General features: G+C 51.4%; 1 protein-coding gene across 1 annotated transcript in view; it reads right to left on the reverse strand.

Annotated features, from left to right (window-relative positions):
• EXOC6B (exocyst complex component 6B) overlaps positions 1-19,001 on the reverse strand; it is a 326,193-nt gene that overhangs the window by 86,998 nt on the left and 220,194 nt on the right. The gene's annotated exons all lie outside the window — the stretch shown is intronic.

The raw sequence follows: 19,001 nt of genomic DNA on the forward strand, positions 1-19,001 counted from the left end.
AGCTCACAGGGACAGTGAGGACACTGCCCTATAACACCCCACAGCTCCTATGGGGACAGTGAGGACACTGCCCTATAACCCCTCACAGCTCACAGGGACAGTGAGAACACTGCCCTATAACACCCCACAGCTCCTGCAGCCCCTCTTCTCCTGGCTCTAGAGCAGAGGGGCTCCAGAACCCTGGAATGGTTTGGGTTGGAAGGGATTTTCAAGGCCATTCATTTCCACCCCACTGCCATGGGCAGGGACACCTTCCACCAGCCCAGGTTGCTCCAAGCCCTGTCCAACCCACCCTTGGACACTTCCAGGGATGGAGCAGCCACAACTTGGTTCTCTTTTTTGGCAGGTAAGGTTTGCACAGGTCTGCACCACATATTAAACCCTTAAAAATGGGGAAATCCTTTGGCACAAGAGCAGATTTCCACACAAAGCCTCCGGACCGATCCCGGTGTCTGCGTGCGCAACCCCACGGCGATGCTCGCGGATCACGGTGCTCCCCTGACAACAGCTCCAGCGGGAGATTATGTCCTCAAACACACACAAAAGCCCTTTAACACGCTTTCCTGAACCCAAGGCGTGGCTTAGGACATCTCACCCACTTTTACAGGCGCTTCACAAACTGTGTTTAAACTGGGATTAAAGTTTACCCCTCAGCATCACCGGTTTCGTTACCGCGGCACGGAGGGATGAGCAAACCTTTGATGCGTGTGCCGGGAAGCGTTTTTTTAACCAGCTCTGCAAAGTTCTTTTGGGTCTTCAGGCCACATTCATCTTCAGCAGGAGGGGAAAAAAAAAAATGCATTTTTTATTTGAAAAAAAAAAAAAAAGAGCCAGGCCGTGAATTATTGAGCAGGGTCCTCCATCTCCGCCGCTCCGAGCCGTTCCCAGGCTCGGGAACGTTCATCACTCACCTCCAAACAAACACCTGCACTAAAATGAAGATGAAGCACAGCAACCATAAAGTTTAGCGGAGCCCTGGGTTGTTTTTTTTTTTGCTTTAGCTTTTCATCATTTATTTGTGCTTTTCTGACACATTTGGTTATTTAAAACACGGCTCGTGCCGATCCCTCATCCCCGAGCGCAGCGGGAAGCGCGACACGGCCCCGGCGTGATTTTTCTTCATTACTTCCAACAGACACTCGAGTTTTTGCTGGGGCCGAGTGGCTTTCACAGAATCACAGAATATCCTGAGCTGGGAAGGACCCTCAGGGATCAAATCCAACTCCTGGCCCTGCCCAGACACCCTAATAATACCCCCCCTATTCCCGAGAGCGTTGTTCAAACCCTCCTGGAGCTCTGGCAGCCTTGGGGCTGTGCCCACTGCCCTGGGGAGCCTGGGCAGTGCCCAACCAGCCTCTGGGGGAAGAACCTTTCCCTGAGATCCAACCTGAGCCTGCCCTGGCACAGCTCCAGCTGTTCCCTGGGTGCTTTCCCAGGTCACCAACCTCATGGTAGTCTGCAGCTTCTCTGTGAGGGGCAGGGGAGGGGCAGCTCCAACCTCTGCTCTGTGTGAGCAGGGACAGGACCCAGGGAATGGCTGGAGCTGTGCCAGGGCAGGCTCAGGTTGGATCTCAGGGAAAGGTTCTTCCCCCAGAGGCTGGTTGGGCACTGCCCAGGCTCCCCAGGGCAGTGGGCACAGCCCCAAGGCTGCCAGAGCTCCAGGAGGATTTGGCTGATCCTCTGGGACACAGGGGGGGACTCTTGGGGCTGGGCCTGTGCAGGGCTGAGGGTTGGACTGGGTGATCCTGGTGGGTGTCTTCCAATTCAGGATATTCTAGGATTCTGTGAGGTCTCTCCTCAATCTCCTCTTCTCCATCTGAACATTCCAAGAGCCTCAACTGCTCCTCGTGTGGCTTCCCCTCCACCTGCCACTGAGAAGAAGACCCAGATGGAAGCAAAGATGAGAAAGCAAAGCCCTGCAGCCACGCCCTGAGACTCCCACCCGTGCTGGCCATGGGGGGACAGGGCTCCTCCCCTTTCCTGGATGAGCAGGAGAGAAATCCAAGGAGTAGTTCACATTCCAGGAGTTTGCATGGACCAGTGCAATCCTTGGAGAAGCCTTGGAGGCGAATCAGAATGGTTTGAGTTGTGGGGGACCTTGAAGACCATCCCATTCCACCCCCTGCCAGGGGCAGGGACACCTTCCACTATTCCAGGTTGCTCCAACCTGGCCTTGGACACTTCCAGGGATCCAGGGGCAGCCACAGCTTCTCTGCCCAACCTGGGACAGGGCCTCACCACTCTCACAGCCAGGAATTCCTTCCCAATATCCCATCTATCCCTGCCCTCTGGCACTGGGAAGCCATTCCCTGTGTCCTGTCCCTCCATGCCTTGTCCCCAGTCCCTCTCCAGCTCTCCTGGAGCCCCTTTAGGCCCTGGAAGGTGCTGGAAGGTCTCCCTGGAGTGTTCCCTTCTCCAGTCTGACCAACCCCACATGCAGGACCTTGATGACCTTCCTGAGCTTTGCAGTGCTCCTGTTTCCAGCCTGTCCATTCCCAATGGATGCCATCCCTTCCCTCCAGCATGTCAACCACACCAAGGACAAACCCCAGGAAGGTTTTTCTGCCCCACTGCCAAAACTTGAAGAGGAACAACCATCTTGGAAGCCAAGCAAGGGGCAGATCAGCCCTAAAGGGTTTTCTACGCCTGCTTCGTGCAGGAACTCCTTGTCCAGCCAGACCTGCTGTGAATGACGAGTGACACCCCTGGGAGGGCGTGAAGAGGAGCAAATAATCGAGATGAAATGTCAAGTTAATGAGCCCAACACGGGGAAGGTGGGATGGGAGAAGTAATTTAATCATCAGGGCCTGACAGCATCAGGACTCATCGAGTCTTCACCACCCAAGTGCCTCCAAGTGGCACCTCAGCACCTCCTTTGTGAGTATTTTTTACCACAACTTGTTGCAGAGATGGCAAAGGGGGTCCAACCACCAAGGTCAGAACCAGCTTCTGGCTCAGCCTTCCCTGCTCCTTCCTTTTCCACACAGGATTTGCTCAGGCCCAAAACTTTTTGGTAAAAAAATCTGCATTTCACCTTTGAAAACCTGGAAGCCGAATCTTCTCGGGTCAACTGAGAACATGACCTTTGTTTTCTATTATTCTTATGGTTTAAACACCTAAAAGTCCTTCTTCTTTAAAAAACCCTCAGTGTTTCCTTTTAAAGAACACAGAGATGCCTGACAGTTTAAATCCAATATTTCTGGAGGAAAGGCAAAAGTATATAAAAGTATTTTTTCCCCCCCATTTGAAGTATTAATCCATTTTTTCTGATATTTACTATCAGAGACCTTGGAGATGCCACAGGGCTTTCAATCACTGTGTTAAATGTCTGCTCAGAGAAAGGAAAGCACCACCAGGGATGACCAGCATCTCCTGCCCTGGGCACCAAGATTTAAAACCCTCCCAGAATTTATGGTTCTCCCTCCTTATAAATAAGACTGAACCCAATCCTTTCCTGCCTCATCCCCGTGCTCGACACAACCAGTGCCCACTTAAAACAGCTCCTGATAAAATCAGCAGCGCCTTCTGAACATCAATTTTAGACTTTTTTTCCCCAGAAATAGAGTGGGAAATGTGCTTGATAAGCAGCTGCTGCTGACAGGAGACAAACCAGCACCCGGACACTGATATATCACCACTAATAAGCTGCTGCCGCGAGTTGTTTGTATTCCCACCTGGAATGGTTTGAGCTGGCAGGAATCAAGCACATCCTCACATCACAACATCTTGGCTCTTTGGAACTTATTTAGGATGGATTTTCACTTCACAGTGCTGGGTTTTTTCCCCCTCTGGTTCATTTTTCAGCTGGCAGAGCCCGGCCTCGCCCGCCCGGCGCGGGGACGCGCGGAGCCGAGCGGGTGATGGACGTGCTTTCCAGCGGCCTCACCCCCCTCCCAAAATCATTAACTGCCTCACCCAGGGTGGTGGTGTCGGGACATTGCCTTGGGACAGAGGTGGAGCAGGAGCAGGATCCCTCCGATGTCATCCCGGCCGTCGGAGCTCCTCGGAAAGCCCCGGGGCTCAGAGGAGCCGCCGCGCTCAGCCGGGACGGCTCCGACCTCGTGCCAATCACCCTGATGGTTTTTGGGGAGCGTGTGGCGGAACGGGGGCACTCCCAAAGGCTCTCCCTGTGCCAGCCCTGAGCAATCAGGGAGTTCCATCCTGATCCTGCAAACCAGCTCCGTCCCTGGAGCGCCGACACAACTCGATGGAACAGCGCGGTGTCTCCAGCCCAGGAACAACTTGTCTGTCACAGAATCCCAGAATGTGCTGAGTTGGAAGGGACCCACCAGGATCACCCAGTCCAACCCTCAGCCCTGCACAGGCCCAGCCCCAAGAGTCCCCCCCTGTGCCCCAGAGGATCAGCCAAACCCTCCTGGAGCTCTGGCAGCCTTGGGGCTGTGCCCACTGCCCTGGGGAGCCTGGGCAGTGCCCAACCAGCCTCTGGGGGAAGAACCTTTCCCTGAGATCCAACCTGAGCCTGCCCTGGCACAGCTCCAGCCCTTCCCTGGGTGCTGTCCCTGGTCCCCCAGAGCAGAGCTCAGTCCCTGCCCCTCCTCTGCCCCTCACAAGGATGTTGGAGACCCCAGTGAAGTGTCCCCTCAATCACAGAATTACATCCTGATCCCGCTCCCGGCCTGACTCCAAACCAGCTCCATCCCTGTCTGCATTTCAGAAACAACCTGACTGAACACTGTGGTCCTTCCAGCTCAGGAACAATTTGCTAAAAAAACAAGATAAGATTTGGAGAGGGAGGCAAAGGAGGAGGAATTTCAACCACAACCTGAAATCTCTGCAGACAACAGGGAAACAAACACCTCAAAGTCACCAATCGCTGCTCATTTTCCAACTTTACAGAATCCCAGAATATGCTGAGATGGAAGGGACCCACCAGGATCATCCACTCCAACTCCAGGTCCTGCACAGGCCCATCCCCAAGAGTCACACCCTGTGCCCCACAGGATCATCCAAACACTCCTTAACTTGACAGAAAAGCCAAAGAGCTTCAAATCCCTCACAGCAATTCCAGAGACAGCTCGGAGGGGTCACTCATTTATTTAAAACCTCTGCAAATGCCATTAAAAACGACCTGGATTTGCAGGGGGGTCAGGGGTGAAAGTTGATGGATCTCAATGGCCAAGACACCCAAGCACCTGCTTGGTCTGACCTTCAGTTCAAACAGAGGAATTCTGAGTGTACTATCAAAGCAAAATCCATGGATTTAGGGTTAGGTTTGGTTTTTAATTTAGGATTATGGCTTGTTTTGAGACTCCAATCAGTTTGTAACCACATTTCTGGCACGGAATCCCTCCGTCCACGGCTTTTGATGGCACCTCTTTGCCTCTGGTGTCCCCATGACACCTCTCAGGGTGACAGTGCCCTCCCTGCCCTGCCAAGGCTTCCTCTGGGCACAGGCATCCAGGAAGCTTCCTTGTGGCCACGGGGAAAAAAGGGAAGAGCCAAACATCTGCAGCTCTCCCAGAGGTGCAACCGAGGGGCACCTCCCTGAGCACATCCCCATAAAATCACTGAGGGTGGAAAAGACTTCCCAGAACATCAAATCCCCCCTGTGCCCGATGCCTCCCTTGTCCCTGAGTGCCATGGCCAGGCCTTCCTGGGACACCTCCAGGGGTGGGGGACTCCAAAACTCCCTGGGCAGCCCCTTCCAATGCCACTGTCCATGGGCTACTCCCCACGGACCACCCGGCACGGGGCCCCCCAAGTGAATCATCCCTGAGGAGATCCCCCCTGAATCGTCTGTTTTCATCTAGATTTGATCCTTGGGCAGCAGCTGGAAGCCCCTGGATTCCCAGGAGGACGGGATGGACCACAGGGAAGGTCTGGAGCCGGCCCTGCTCCCGGGATTTGTTTGAAAACAGCCAATCTGTTCCCAATTAGGGAGAGGAAACGCCGAAAGGCTGCCTTGTTAATTAAGGGACTTGCTATCAAAGGACTCATTAAAAGCTACTGAAATGGAAGGGTTGTTAAAATAAACATCCATTAATCTTAACGTGCAATCAGGAATAAGCTGCCACTTCCCACCTTGTGGCTCCATCCCAGCACCCTGCAGGAGCACCTCTGGTTTTCATGGAATCGTGGAATGATTTGGCTGGAAAATACTTTAAAGACCATCTCATTCCACCCCCTGCCATGGGCAGGGACACCTTCCACTAGCCCAGGTTGCTCCAACCTGGCCTTGGACACTTCCAGGGATCCAGGGGCAGCCCAACCTGTGCCAGGGCCTCTCCACCCTCCCAGCCAGGAATTCCTTCCCAATATCCATCTAAAACCACCCTCGTCCAGCTTGAAGCCAAAATGGACACAAAAAACACGAAGCAGCCCAAATATTTTGGGAATCTTATTTGTGTTTCCCAAAGCAAATCAAGGCTCTCTCCCAGTCCCCATGTCCACCCTCGGAGACTTCCCGAGTTCCTCGATGCCAAGTAGAGCCTGGCCTTGGACACTTCCAGGGATCCAGGGGCAGCCACAGCTTCTCTGGGCAACAGAGGAGGAGGAATCTGTTTGTGCCTCCTGCTTTTCACCACAATCAGGTGGGATGTGGTCACTGAAGTGCCAGCACAGGTCCTGCTGTAGCACAGGGAGCCCTTCCACCAACTTTCCAAGGAATTATTGCAACGTTTCCACGGAAAACGGAGCCTGACGGGCCTCAAACGGGCTCAGAATTTCCAATTATTTTTCTTTTTTTTTCCTACCAACAAAAATTTCCTTTTCATGCACAACAAGCATCGGGATCGATGTGATTGGGGATATTCAGCCGTGCAAATCCACAGACTGCAGACAACACGAAAGCGGGCCCCAAAAATGCAAATTCGTCAATATTAAATGTCCACTTTGCTATAAACATCCCAAATTGCCCCAAAAATTTCAACACTGGCTTTGCTGACCTGCCCAATTCCTAATGCAACACTGGAAGGGGGGATTTTGCAGGAGATGGAAAGGTGATGGTGTAACAACGAGGAATTGTTGGGTGGCACCAATCCGAGAGAAATCCTGGCAGATCCTTCCCTGTGGGCACTTCAGTCCCTGCAGAACCTCCCACGTCTCATCTCCTGCTCCAGATGCCTCTGGATCTTCTTGCTGCCCACACCACAGCCCCAGATCTGTGGGCAAATCCAGCAAATCAGCTCTGGCAACTCCTGAGCGGAAATTTGGCTGAAATCATCCTGATTTGCCTTTTTTTTTAAAACCAACCGTTCTGCAGTTGCTGAAAACGGCAAAAAAAACCCAAAGCATCACTCTGATACATTAACACTTCCCAACCAGTCAACCCAAAGGTACAACAAGTACATTTATAAATGTTTTTAAGAGGTTTACTTAAGAAATAAACCCCTCAATAATTGCCCAGAAACCCGTTTTCAATTGGACAAAGCGTGGGGGGTTTTTTTGTGGAGGTTTTTTGTTGCTTCCTTTTTTTTTTCTGGTTTGTTTTGGGGTTTTTCGGCTTTGTTTTAGCTAAAAAAAAAAACAAAACAACACCAAACACACAAAATCACATAAATAAATCTCCAAAAAAAACCCCAAGCCAAAAGTTGTGGGTCTGCACTCAACACCTTGCAAAGAGATGTGTCTCCAGGACAAAGGGACAAGTGAGAGCCCCCAGCAGGTCAGATGGTCAAGGAGACCAAGCCTGGTGGGTGGGTCAGTGCCACCTCAAACAGGGTGGTCTCCAAAGATGCCCCTTCTGAAGGTTGGAGCTCAGTTGGTATCAATGACAACTTTGGTCACCAGGGCAAGTATCAAGAGAGCAACTCTTAATCAATTATTTTATTTATTTGGCTTTAGCACCCTTATTAAGAGGAAGAAATGCCCTTTTCCTCCCCAGATTGTGTTACGGAAAGAGGACAAGAGGAGACAAGTCCCTGGTTTCCAGCAGGGAATGTGCTCCAGGCTGAGCTTAACTCTGTGTTAGACTCGACCCATGTGGGACACGAGAGGTGAGTGACGTGTGAACATCAACAGTCACCCATTTCAGCCACTGCCAAGCTCCATATTCCACCTCTGGCTCCATGAAGTCATCCCAGGAGCTGAACACTGAGGCCATTGTGTGGATTTATGGACTTGGAAAGGGCAACTGGCGCCAAGTTACAAGTTCGACGTTCACGTGGTTTTTTGGGATTTGCCAAGGAAAAGAAGGAGAAAACCTTCCAGCCAACAAGGGAAGGTTGGCCATGAGCAACGTTTGTGGGTCAGGGTTTCTGAGCACAGAGCAATGTTTGCTGGGGAAAGGGGTGATCCTCAGCCTTGGACCCTTGGGATGCTCCTCAGCCTTGGACCCTTGGGATGCTCCTCAGCCTTGGACTGCTGGGATGCTCCTCAGCCTTTGACCCCTGGATGCTTCTGAGCATTGGACCAATGGGATGTTTCCCAGCCTTGGACCCCTGGGATGCTCCTCAGCTTTGAAACTCCGGATGTTCCTCAACTTTGGACCCCTGGATACTCTTCAGCCTTGGATCCTGGGATGTTCCTCAGCCTTGGACTCACGGGATGCTCCTCAGTCTTGGACTCCTGGACATTCCTCAGCCTTGGACCTGTGGGATGTTCCTCAGCCTTGGACCTGTGGAATGTTCCTCAGCCTTGGACTCATGGGATGCTCCTCAGCCTTGAACCCATGGGATGCTCCTCAGCCTTTGACCCTTTGGATGCTCCTCAGCCTTGGACCTGTGGGATGTTCCTCAGCCTTGGACTCTGAGGATGCTCCTCAGCCTTGCACCTCTGGGATTCTCCTCACCTTGGACCCATGGGATGCTCCTCAGCATTTCCCAGGAATAAGAAGGGTCTCTTTCCCCCCAGGACCTGCCGTGCCAGAAGTGACCTGATGACCCAGACTTTGTGGTTTAGCAGGACAATCCATGTTCTGGACAGGAGGATCCATGTTCTGGGCAGGAGGATCCTGGTTCCCCGGGCTGGGAACAAGGGGCAGGTTATGGGATCTATGGAAGAAGCTTCGGTGTCATGGGAAAATCCCCAGGCTGAAGACAATTTTTCCCGTTGTAGCGTTTTCTGAGTGAAACTGGGAATTCTGGACCTCTGCTGACTTTGACCACCCCAATCACACCATCACTGCTTCCAGAGAAAACCTCCCAGCACTGAGACACCTCAGGTTCACCACAGAAAACCTACAAAGTGCAGCAGAGCCAACAAACACAATTCCAAGTGGAATCTGCCTCCTGCAAAGCTGAAGAGCCCAAAGAGCAGCTCCAACCCAACCTGGAAGGCCACCATCCCTTGTCTGGAACGGGACGGCTTTCAGAATCCAGGGAAAGCTGAGCACGAGCCCACGTTTTAGTGGCTGCTTTCCAGAGGTATTTAAAAAAAAAAAAATCCATTGCCAGGAGTAAACATTTACCACTTCTCTGCTATTTTTGGGGGATTAAAGGGAAAACAGGCTGCCACGGATCCAGCAGCACGACCAGCACGCGGCAAAGCGAGCTCCCAACAGGAGCAGAGCAGATAAAAAAGGGAAAGGGGAGCGGGGGGGGAATAAAAAAGCAAACACGGCAATTATCCAGCAGCACAGAAAATAAACCAGCCCGCTACAAAACCCCCCTCACATTCCAAGAAAAGAGGGAAAAAACCCCTGGCTGTGTCCGAGGTGCCCGAGGTCAACGGCTGGAGGCTGTTTTGGCTGGAGCTGGTGGGAGCTCGAGGCGGAGGGGAAATCACATCAGGGGTGATGGTCACCACCAGCTCCCCCCAGACAGAGCTGAAAGTGGCTTTTTAAAAAATATATAACGTTGGTTTATTCGGTTTGGAGGTTTTTAATAACAATTTGTGGAGTCGCCAGCCCCCACGGAAAGGTTTTTCCTACATCAAGGAGTCCTGGACCTATGAACTGCATCTACTTAAAACAAGAGCAACTACACCCCAAAGTACAACTCAAGGGGTTTGTAACCACCTAAAATTGTGGGATCCAGGATACCAGAGGCTCTGGGACAAGGTCATGCTCGGGAACACAGGATTCTTCCCTCTCGGACTGTGCTGTCACAGTCAACAAGCCACAGCTACTTTATTACCTCTTTTTTTTTTTAACAGGAAAATAAATAAACAGGAGAAAGGGCAGGGGGTGGAGAAGGGAAGTCCCTCAGGATCGTTCCTTTTAACCCTTTTGGAGCCACACAAACACCCAATCGGGCAGAGACCCCTCGTTGGAGCTCCAGGGTTTGCAGCAAAGCTGGGAAGCTGCTGGGGGGGTGATATTTTACACATGAACATAAGCAAAAAAAAAAAAGCCCAAGGAAAAGGAAGATTTCATGATCTGTGTCTTTTTTCCTCGCACAGAATCCCGAGGAAGGGCAGGATATTTTTAGTTTAGTGGGTTTTAAGAGTCTGGAGCAGAGAAAGTTGTGTGCAAGGCTGGACAGTCCCTGTGTTGGAGCATCCAGTGCTGCCTGGTCTCCTGGGATGCTCCAGAGATTGCTGGAAGGATCAGACACAGGAAGGTTAGGGATAGGACAGCATTATGCCTTGAGAAACTCTAGGAATTACAGGCTTTATCCTTGGGAGCCACTGGATTTAACTGCAGGCTCATTAATCGTGTAATCACCTGATCCCAATGCTCCCACCAGGAGCAACAGGGATACTGCCACCAGGGTCCTGTTGGCAGCCTTTCCCTGGAAATAAATATTAATTTTCCACCATTTCCATGTGTTCCCGAGCAAACACTGCAGGAAAACAGAAGCAGCAGAACAAGAAAGGATGGGGAGCCAGGGGGTTGGTCTCTTCTCCCAAGGAACCAGCGACAGGATGAGGGGAAAGGGCCTCAAGTTGCACCAGGGGAGGTTTAGGTTGGATATTAGGGAAAATTTCTTCATGGAAATTGCAGTCAGACTTTGGAACAGGCTGCCCAGGACAGTGGTGGAGTCCCCATCCCTGGAGGGATTTAAAGTCACGTGGATGTGGCAGTTGGGGACATGGGTCAGTGGAGGCCTTGGCAGCGCCGGGGGATGGTTGAACTGATGATCTCAGAGGGTTTTTCCAACCTCAGTGATTCCACGATTCCACAGAATCATGGAATGGTTTGGGTTGGAAGGGACCTTAAAGATCATCCAGTTCCCACCCCCTGCCATGGGCAGGGACACCTTCCACTAGCCCAGGTTGCTCCAACCTGGCCTTGGACACTTCCAGGGATCCAGGGGCAGCCACAGCTTCTCTGCCCAACCTGGGCCAGGGCCTCACCACCATCACAGCCCGGAATTCCTTCCCAATATCCCATCCAAATCTCCCCTTTTCCAGTAGGAAGCCATTCCCCCTTGTCCTGTCCCTCTAGAGCCTTATCCAAACCCCTTCCCAATATCCATCTAAATCCACTCTCTTCCAGCCTGAGGCCAAAACGGACACAAGAAACACCAAGCAACCCTCACTTTTTGGGGTCCTATTTGTGCTTCCCAAGGCAAATCAAGGCTCTTTCCTGGTCCCCGTGTCCACGATCCGGGACTTTCCCAGTCCCTTGATGCAAAGCAGATCCGTGGCCCGACCACGATCGGAGCGCACGGCTCCGAACTGGAACGAGCGAGACACGCCAAAAAAAAAAATGGACATATTTCATCCTCCTCTTTTGTGGCTTTTATTTTCTTTTGTCTTCGCTTTGGGAATAACATTCTTTCCATTGGGAAGAGCCTTGATTTTCCATTAAATACAAAGCAGCTGCCATTTTGGAAACAAAAAGTTGATTAAACACAGATTTTTATTTTTTTTATATTATTATTTCTTCCCCCCCCCCCAACGTAGGAAGAAGCAAGAGCCACGTTTCTTTCAGCTGATTTATCGGGGCAAAAGCATCTGCCAACCATGGCAGCGGGAAGACTTGAAAGAGAGGGAATGGGATCATCTTTCCCGAATAATTTTATGATTATAATTTGACGTTGCAGAAAAGGGGAAGGATCCCCAGGCTTGGAGCGCGGTACCCGTCCCCCAGGACGCTGACACCGGGGGTTCCTCACCCTTCACACACACAGGGATGCTCCAGATTCCCGATTTACGCAGATTCCTGCCGGCTGGGATGCCGAGGGAACGTCGGCGTGACGTACGGATGCCGGGGGGGGGGGAACGCAACCAGCACGCGGCTTGAGGGCCAGATGTGGAGCAGACTGGAGAAAAGGATGAGCTCCAAACACCAAAAAAAAAACAACCCCAAATCACCCACTCTGTGAGCCATCCAACTCCATCCAGCAGAATCTCCATGTTCCAAGCAGACCAAATCCATGAGTGACCAACACAAGCGGCGTCGGAACCTTCGACCTTTTCCCAAAAACTAAATTACATGCTGAATTTTCAATATTTAGGATTATGCTTTAAAAACCAGGGAGAAGATGGAAGAAACGGAGAGATGGATGGGGAAAGCTGTAGGAATCAGTGATACTTTGGTTTTTAATTAACCCCTCAGGTTCTCCTTATTTAGGGCCCTTCGTGAAACAGCGGAGACGGACCCCGGAGACCACGAGAAATCCATAAGGATTTGCTCTTTTCAAGGCTTTTCCTCTGCTGTTATTACATCCAACCAAGGCTGGAATATCCAAGGAGAACATAGCTCTGTGGAAAGACACCTGTGATGGTGGATTTGGTGTCCTTCAACCACGCCAATGACACTCAACTGCGCCCACGCCGCTGTCAGCTCCGAATGATGATCCCGAGCACCCAACGCTGCTCCAGGAACCCTCATTCCAAGTGATCCCTGCACAGGGACCCCAAAGGACATTGCACTTCAATTCGGGCTCCTCTAGGGCAGGTTGGTCTCCTCCAGGGCAGGGGGGGTCTCCTCCCATGGATATTTTAAGGAAGGTAGCGGAGGGTTTGGAAGATTTGCTCTTCATCAACGTCCCTTTGAACATTCCCAACTTAAGAGCCTCGGAAGAGCCAGTGGACAGAACCAGAGGAAAGCAAAAAGTCTATTATTTCACTTAAATTTCCTAAAGGATAAAAAAAAAACACAAACTAACCCAAACTTTATCTTCGGGTAGGATTTTTGGAAGGTACAGGCCGAGGAAGGAGAAGGAATATTTGGATTCCTTGCTCCAAAGGATGGATTTTTGCCAAATCCCCCATCCCACATCATCTCCTTCTCGGTGGATGGAGGTGCGTAAAAAATAAGCTTAGAAAAACAGCTTGAAAAATCCCAAGTTTGGGAACTAATAATCCAAGCCAAACATGCCAAGGTGACTCCACAGAGGGGAAGCAATGCCCAGGGAAGCGTGAACACCCTGGTTTTAAGGATTTATGGGACTGGGCATTTGAGCTTCAATTAATTTTCCAAGTGCTGAAAGCAGACAAGAAACCATGTAATTACAGGATAACTTGGCTTACCCAGACTCAGCTTAACCGGCGTTCCCGGGTTAATCAGAGGTCAGCATTCCCTCAGCCAACCCCGCTAAATCCATGGGATTTGAACGCTCTGCTCCTTGCCTTAAAGCAACCACCAGTTCTCATTCCCACCCCTTCATTTTGGTAAGCGTTTGGGATTTTTGGAGGCCCTTGAGAACACCAGGAAAGCCCTGCTCCAGTCCATCTTCTCCCCCTCAAAGCACCCGTGTTTTAAGGGAATTTTGCCCAACCTTCAAGGCCAAGTCACCCCTTAAAGACTTGGATCCCCTCTGGAGAGCAGAGGAAACCCCCTGAGGACCTTCCAGGGAGGATTTGGGATGCTGCTCATGCCCATGTCCGTGTCCACATCCAGGAAATTCGCTTTTTTTTAACACACATCTGTACCTACAACACCAAGAAACTTCCGGGATCGGCCACAACTCCTTCCCACATTAAACCCTTATAATCCTTCCCTTGTCCTGCTGCTTTGTGTGATCCAATTTTTAGTTTTCCACCCCTTGCAGATCGGCGATTTACTCCCACCAATTAATCCCAACTACCTAAAAGGACTGAAAATCAGGAGGGTGACGAGGAAAATTAAGACTCTGTGGCAGTAAAGAACAAACCCAACTAAGAGCAGCCCGACAAAATCCTGCCATGTAACGGGATTACTCCATCCCTGACCCTTTCCAGGGGAGCTCCAGGTATTACTTTCCATTGATTTACCTTAATGAAAGCAAAGCCCCCCTCGCTGTAGGAAGCTGACTCCAGAGCTGTCTAGGCACTGGATTCAATTAAAGGAATAAATACATCTGGCTTCGAAATGGCTGGAATTCTGGAAAAGCCAGAGGCGGGAGAGCTCTTTGAGTCTCTCCCTCGGAGGCTGCGCCCCGAGGACACCACGGAGGGTGGGTGACACCCAACACCACTCCTGAGAAGCCAGGGAATCTTTTCACCCCAAGTTTGGGGTCCTGGGGGGTTGAGGACCCTTTTCAGCCCAACCTGTTGAGCTCGTGAGGCCTTTAGGGCCTGTGGGGTGCACAGGGTCTATGGGGCCTATGGGGTGTAGGGGGCTAGGGAGGCCTATGGGGTGTATGGGGTCTATAAGGCCTATGGGGTCTTTAGGGCTAGTGAAGCCTATGGGGTGTATGGGGCCTTTAAGGGCTAGTGAAGCCTATGGGGCCTGTGGGGTGAATGGGGTCTATGGGGTTAGTGAGGCCTATGGGGTGTATGGGGTCTATGGGGCTAGCGAGGCCTATAAGGCCTATGGGGTGTATAGGGTCTATAAGGCCTATGGGGTGTATAGGGTCTATAAGGACTATGGGATGTATAAGGTCTATGGGGCTAGTGAGGCCTATGGGATCTGTGGGGTCTTTAGGGCTAGTGAAACCTATGGGGCCTGGGGGGTGTATGGGGTCTATGGGGCTAGTGAGGCCTATGGGGTCCATGGAGTCTATAAGGTCTATGGGGTCTATGAGGCCTTTAGGGCTAGTGAAGCCTATGGGGCCTCTGGGGTATATGGGGTCTATGGGGCCTATGGGGTGTATGGGGTCTATAAGGCCCATGGGGCCTTTAGGGCTAGTGAAGCCTATGGGGCCGATGGGGTATATGGGGACTATGGGGCTAGTGAGGCCTATATGGCCTATGGGATATATGAGGCTTATTGGGGCTAGTGAAGTCAATGGGGCCTATGGGGTATATAGGGTCTTAAGGCCTATGGGGTCCATAGGGTCTCTGGGGCTCAGGGGGCATAGGATTTGGGGGAGCACCCTGAACTGTAGGGGTGGGAGGTCAAAGGGCACTTGAGGGCTCCCCAAAGTGCCAAGGGAGGGGAGCAAGGGGCGGTCCCGGGGTGAGGGGTGGGATGAGAAGCTGTCGGAGGAGATGGGGAGGGTGGAAAGACCTCGGTTTTGGGGGGTCACAGGGCTTGGGGGGAAACATGAACATTGGGGGGGCACCCCAAAGTGTGGAGGGGAGGAGAGGGAAGGAGCTGGGGGTGGGAAGGGGTGACACTGGGATGGAAGGGTGAGGGGATTTGGAGGGGATTAAAAGGGGGATCCTGGGAACTCCTGACCCATCAGCCTCACCACGGGGGATCCCTGGAGCATCCCTGCCTGTTCCCTGGCTCCAATCCTCCCAGCTTTGATGGGAGCCAGCCCCAAACTGCTTTAACAAGGCTCTTTCTTCCCAGAAGCTGGTGTTGATTTGAGCCCTCGACATTGACTTAGAAACCCCCGGGTGCCCAGAGCCTGCAAACGCTCCAGGCTCAGTTTCCAGGAAAAAGGGGGACAAGCATCCAGCTGTGGCGTGGAATATCAATGTTTCCAAGGCAGTTCCAATGGAGAGCAGGGGTTAAAGGCTGGGAAGCAGAAGCTGGGGGTTGAGGCTCATCTCACACCGACTAAAATCCAAGGCAGGCTTTGCTCACATCGTGCCTCGGTTTGCAGCCATGGGAATAGAGGAAACAAGGTGGCTCAGGAGCACTTTGTTTGCGATCTATCCGTGGAAATGCCGCGAGGATTTTCCTCCCGCACATGGAACAAGCAGAAATGACAATTACAGGGGGTTGTTGAACCAGAAGGTTGGTCCTAAAGGTCTCCTTCACTTTTTTTTTTTGGTGCTGATCGCCCTGATCCGCACAAGGAGGGAGTAAAGGTCGAGGATTCACAGTGGCTTTGGGATAAAATCATAGAATCATGGAATGGTTTGGGGTGGAAGGGGGCCTTAAAGACCATTTAGTTCCACCTCCCTGCCATGGGCAGGGACACCTCCCACTAGAGCAGGTTGCTCCAAGCCCTGTCCATGCATTCCAGTCCAAGGGAAGGCTTAGTGGCCCAAGCTCCAGGTTGGAGCACTCAGACCAGCAGGAACATCAGGCTGGAATCCCCAGGGGAGGATTTCTCTGCACAGAATACAGGAGGGATTTTACAAACATCTTTTCACTTGCAAGCAGAGGTTGAAGGTCCCATCACACTTTCCCTATAATAACAGGCATTTCCCCTAATCCCCTGCAAATTTAAGGGGCTAAAAGGAGCCATTTAAATGTTCTAAAATCAACAATTTAGCGATGCCACTGTGACAACACATTCGGGAAGGAAACTCCTCCCCTTGGTCTCTTTTTTATCACAGGATCACACAATCATTAATCCTATTGATTTAAACTTTTAATCACTCTTTTGCTTTCCTCTTTTCTGTGATGAAGGACCTTTTCTGGTTCAACTCCCCCCCCCTCCCGACACCGGAGGTGAGAGCAGAGCAGACCAGACGCGCACGACACGCAAGCCTTGTACTCACCGACATGGTAGAGTGGGCATCTACCTCCCCCTACAGAGGACAACACAGGGAGGTCAAAGTCAAAGGCAGAAGAGAAGCAAAGCAACAGGAGAAAGGCAGAAAGGTTCACAGTGGTCATTTTCTAGGTCCCTTTGTAGCACCAGTTGGCAAAGTTATTAAGAAAGCAAAATACGGGCCCGTTCGACCTGGGTTAAGGAGGGCAAGGAGGAAAATAAAGGACCACGAGAGTGGCTTTTTTAAGTATCATGGAATGGTTTGGGTTGGGAGAGACCTGAAAGATCATGGTTACACCCCCTGCCATGGGCAGGGACACCTTCCACCAGCCCAGGTTGCTCCAAGCCCCGTCCAACCTGGCCTTGAACACTGACATCCACAGCTTCTCTGGGCAACCTGGGCCAGGGTCTCACCACCCTCCCAGCCGGCAATTCCTTCCCAATATTCCATCTATCCCTGCCCTCTGGCAGTCGGAAGCCATTCCCTGTGGCCTGTCACTCCATCCCTTGCCCAAAGTCCCTTCTCCAGCCTTCCTGCATTCCCTGCCAGCCAACATTCCCGTGCCTCGGCTCTCCCACCTGGATGTCAAACCCTAGTGAGTGACAGCCAGGATCGGCTCCATAAAAACTTGCTCAGCCCTTCCAAGGGCAAAGACACCTTATTTAAGCGCAGCCAGGACTTGTGCAAACCCAAAGAAGGTGCCTTTGGTGCTCACACCACGTTTTCATGACGGTTATTTTCCACTTGGGTCCCTCCCAACGTGGTCGAGGCTGCGGTTGGTGCAAAGTTCAAGGCATTTCACCTCCACACACGGTGCCCGGGCTTATAAATATTACAGGGGGGATTTGACTTTTTCAAATAAAAACACAGGTAATCGTTCTGTTGAAAAAGAAAATAAACACTCGCAGGGCTCTTTCTACCAGAGTGAGAGAGCTGCCGGGGTCGGCGCGTTCGCGAGCGAGCGGGGAAGAAGGTGCCAAGAGAAGGCGAAAAAACTCGTGGCTCCAGCTGAAATCTGTGCCTGCCATCTGGCAAAAATAAGCAGAAAAGGGGAAAAAAAATAGTGGGGGGGGGGGGAAGAAAGGGGAGAAAAAAAAGAAAAAAATCCCTTTGGAGAGTTCACACTGAACTGCTCCGGACGGCAGAGGTTGGAGCTCGGTCGATCGCTGAAAGATTGCTTCCCCTTCCCGGGTCAGCATCACCTCTTGACCTGCCCTGATTACCTTCCAAAGGAGGTTATCGAGATACAAGACTAACAGAGGATTAAAGGAAACTTAAAATAAAAACAAAACACCCCCCTCTCCCTCGCCACCCCCTCCCTTTTCCCTCAGCCCCGCTCCCCTCCCCCAGGAAAACATCCTTGCTTTGTTAACCTGACAGTTCCCGGGAGGTGTTGACACAACCCTCCATCTCTGAGGAGCTTAATGTCAACAAATCAGTGTGTTTGGAGTAGCCCTGTCAATGCGATTTACATTAACTTGTCTAACAAGAAATAAAAACAACAATCAGCCATCAAAGACAAAGGGCTTTTTCAGTCATTCTTTTCAAAGGATCAGGCTGGAAATGTTCATTTTTGGAGGCCGTGGCCCTGCGCTCGCTGAAAACCAGAAACCACCTTTTTTTTTCCTCTTACTCCTAAAATACATGGGGGTTTTTTAACTCAATTTTTTTTACCCTTTTAAAAAAACGAGTATTTTATTTTAAAGGAGCCCCGAGCATCCCATATTAATAAAGCTCCACAGCAGCAGTAACTGACTCTCCCTGGTTAACTCAGGAAGAGGTCGGCCTGGAAAGCCAAAATGTTAATTATGCTTTGATTTCCATCAGCGTTTTTATTTGCTTTGAGACTGTTTCTGGGCACTTAGAGGAGCATTTTCAAATTGTGGCTCTAAACCACCATGACAATTCCATGCAGCCCTGGAATGCATCCCAAAACCCTGGGAACTTCACCGTGAACTTTTCCTGCCCCCCCATCCCCGGCACACTCTGTACCCACCAACGTGCCCAGCACCGTCCCGGGGCAACGCTGCAAAATGCAAATGAATTCCAGGAATTCCCAACATCTTAGTGGTTCTCATCATCTCCCACAAGGTCTACTCTTGACGCTCTAAAGGAAAAATTAGGGATGGCAGTTCCTGCTTGAACTCCAGAGGAAGAGGAGACTCTTCAGGCAGCTCCACGAGCCGGGATTTTGGGATGGGTTGTTTTTACTGCTTGAACCAGGTGACCTGGGTGCCCAGAGAGGTGGGTGGATGCCCCATCCCTGGAAAAATTCAAGGCCAGTTGGACAGGGCTCTGAACAACCTCAGATGTGACGAGAATCATGGAATATTCGGAGCTGGAAGGGACCCACAAGGATCAGAGTCCAACTGAATGGTCCATATGGGGATCTGATC

This window comes from Neopelma chrysocephalum, unplaced genomic scaffold, assembly GCF_003984885.1.
Source record: "Neopelma chrysocephalum unplaced genomic scaffold, ASM398488v2 Primary Assembly neopelma1_174, whole genome shotgun sequence".
In the NCBI taxonomy this organism is placed as follows: Eukaryota; Metazoa; Chordata; class Aves; order Passeriformes; family Pipridae; genus Neopelma; species Neopelma chrysocephalum.